General features: G+C 38.7%; 1 protein-coding gene across 1 annotated transcript in view; it reads right to left on the bottom strand.

Moving 5' to 3' along the window:
* The window catches only part of EYS (eyes shut homolog), a 959435-nt gene that overhangs the window by 90257 nt on the left and 865707 nt on the right, over positions 1-3471 (bottom strand). The window lies entirely within an intron of this gene.

Below are 3471 nucleotides of genomic sequence, written 5' to 3'. Positions count from 1 at the left end.
GAGGAGAAGCAATGCTGTATCTTAGGAAAGATAAAGGTACTTTAATGAGTCCCATTGACTGCAAATATTACCAGTAAATAATTTTTGCTGCTATAGTGGCAGAAAGCACCAATTACCTTGGAAGAGTATAAAAGAACAGAATGTATTTTAAGAGATATGCTAGAGCTAGAGCAGAAATAATGGGCAATCAGCAGAGTGCACTGAAATTCCATTTTATCTGTTAGGAAGCATCTCAAGCTACACAGTCACAATGATCCACGTGACATCAAATCCATGGTTTCAACTGACTTACAAATATGCTGAAGTATTTCAGTTATTCAGGATATAAGGGTTTGAAGTTTGGGTTACATTCATTTATAATCCATGAGCTTACAAAAAAATCTAGCAAAAATGCCCCAGCAAGATAGCAAAGGAAGATGAAGAGGTAAACTAGTGTTGTATATATAGGATTGTCTAAGCTCTGACTTTTACGTGTTTCATTAGGATTCAAACAGCCTAAGAGTCACAACCCATCAGTCGTCAGCACCATCCTCCACTGGAGGCAGCTCCACCATGGGACAATCAGAAGGACAGAATGCGTAACTCTGGTTCAGTTGCACCTCTTCACAGCTCAGTAGCTTAATATAAATCCACCTGGTTGACACTAAAAAAGCCAAACCGCGTGATGAGACGCAGGCATACATATCTTCATCTGACTCTGAAGTGGAGCAGACAGCTTAAACAAGCACTGTCAGCATTATCTGTCAGAGCTCTCAACAGAGAACTGAAATTTTACAATGGACAAGGGCAAGTTTATGTGCTATTTTTTTGGACTCTCTGGGTTTATCTAACTTGAAAAACAGACAAGATGGTCTACCTTAAATATCTAAATAAGATTCATGCAAGTGTACTTGCCTAAAGTTGGGATTACAAATGTTTTTACACTAACCACTAAGATATTGATTCACTACATAATCAGAAAGGGTGGGAACCCTCTGTTTTAACTTGTGATCTGAAAACTGTGAACTGAAGTGATCTGAAAATTAGACATCTAGACCAAGCTAATTATCCATATATCCTCAGCAGTCAAATAGATAGAAAAGTACTTCCAGAGAAGGATTTATAAAGTATTAAGATGCATACACAAGGAAGGTGGCATGTTCTTCCAGAAGTGTCGGCAAGTCTGCACTGAGCATGGAGAGAGCAAACCCACAACTTAGATCAGATATCCTGCTTCTTGGGGGCTGTTATTTTTATGGTATATCTTACCTTAGTGGTTCATCTAAAGGTTTAAGGTAACAGTTGTTACCTGAAATTCAAGATTTGACATCATGCAGGGGCTAGTAATGCTTATTATCAAGAATATGATTTTAAACTTAAATTTTGAAATTTATTTTTATAACTAAAAAAATGCTAAAGTTTAAAATGCAAGTTCTAACCTAAGAAAGTGTGATGATCCACAGTGAAAATCTTCCAGCTTCAGGAGAAGAAAGATAAAAGAATGCTGCAGTCACTAACATTGCATGTTTCCAACAAAGGTCTGCAGACATGCAATTATTGAGAAATAACTGCAGAAAACTGATGATTCCACCTGACTATCTGGAACAATGGATTCTTGGACTGCATCCGTCAAACTCAAAAATAATAAATAATGGAGCAAAACATGTAGTAGTTATATCCTACTTGCATATAAATAAAGAGAAAAAGTGGGTAAGCAAAGATACTCCAATCATTGAGCGATATCAGCAAAAAGAGGATAGACAGCATGGAGAAAATATAATTATTAACAAGAACAATAATCGAGAAATTTAGTTAGTAAAATGATTGCATTTGAGCTAGGAGAGTGAATACTGAGAAAAATAATGGCCCCTAGATATTTCAATATTAAAACATGAAGAATTTGAGCATTACAGAGGAAAAAAACAAACAGAATAAGCAGACCATAAAATTTGATATAACAGAAATAATAGGAACATGGTACAAAGCAAATACAGCTTCAGGAAAAAAACAAGGGTTGGGGGTAGCATTGTGCAGAGATGTTACGATAGAATCTAATTCTCTCAAGAAAAAAGAAAAAGCCCTGATGCTCCAATAATGTAAAACAAACATAATATACCTGGACTTCAGCAGATAATTTACTTGAAGTTATATTCAAAATTATTGAACAGTACAGTAATATTGGGAGGTGCCTACCTGGTCTGCCTTCAGCAAAACGCCCTCAAAACCAGCAGGTGATAACATAGGAATGTGAGCGTGTGATGGGACACCCAAATCGACGCGAGTGCTTGTCCCAAGCTGATAATGCTAACGAGGAACACCACGGCAGCCCCCTACCAGACCAAGCAATAACCAGGGACTTATGAAGAGACTTTTGAAACCAAGGAGCCTGGAGAAGTGCAAGAGGAGCTGGGAGAAGCCCTGCAGCAGGGCTGGCACTGCCGTAGCAGGGTGCAGGCAGCAGCAGGGGTGCACGCAGAGCTGGAGCACCTACACCTCCGCAGGTGGGCACCTGCACTTCTAGAAGGGTGCACCAGTGTTTGCAGCCCAGGCTGCCCATCAAGGGCTGGGTGCCCACGCTATGAATCTGTGTGCAGATCGGTTACAGAAAATCGCTTGGAAATTCATTGACTTTTATTAACGTTCTGCAGTGAGTAGTACTGTGGGTTTTCCGTCGCATTGCCGGTATTGATCCTGAATGTATAGTGCACTTATTGCCAGTTAATTATGTGTCATTAATAAATCCATAAACCACTTTGATCCTGGTCTAAACCGCATGAATTAAGCAGCTTTTCCCCCGTGAGAAATATTAGTAAAAATTTTAGAATAGGTAAAAAACTGACTGTGCATGAAAATGCGCATCGAATTTTCTGTACTACATAATTCTGAACATGCACAGACTGTTGTGCTTATATATTTGGGAGCTCTGGAGGTCAAAATGAAAGTACCAGCTAATTTTACACACCGCTTGGAGCCAGGCACTGCTTGAAAGCAAACAATCTGAATTACTGTCTGAGACAACCTAAAGTTTGTCTGAATTGAGAAAATGGATGTAGACAGAAAAAATTGCAAATGTGGACATCCAAGTAATTATCCATATTGCGCTGTGGCAGATTTGTTTCCAGCTGTATCAAATATGGATGAAAGCATTTAATGGGACAAAAATCTTTGAAGTATCGAGTTGGCGAAAACCAGATGCAAAGGTTCACAGTCATGTTCTCTGCAGAATAAGGGAGAGCCCTGCATTAAACTCCTACTTTTCAGACAGAACTAATTGGTTATTACTTAAGAATTCTGTTCTTTTCTGATTACTGAAAAAATCATCCCCCTTTTCTTTCTTCTGTTTCTCAAAACAGAAAGAATAAGGCGAACATAATGCTATTTACCAGTAGCTATGGTGACTGCTTGTAGGAAAGGGTAATATGTTCACAAAAGAGAAAAAAGAAAGATCCTCACTATCTCCTCCTTAGACCAAAATGGAAGCAAACCAAACCA

This window comes from Anser brachyrhynchus (assembly GCF_964034855.1).
Source record: "Anser brachyrhynchus genome assembly, chromosome: 3".
NCBI classification, from domain to species: domain Eukaryota; kingdom Metazoa; phylum Chordata; class Aves; order Anseriformes; family Anatidae; genus Anser; species Anser brachyrhynchus.
The sequence above is the reverse complement of the archived record's forward strand: the minus strand, read 5'-3'. Positions and strand labels throughout refer to the sequence as shown.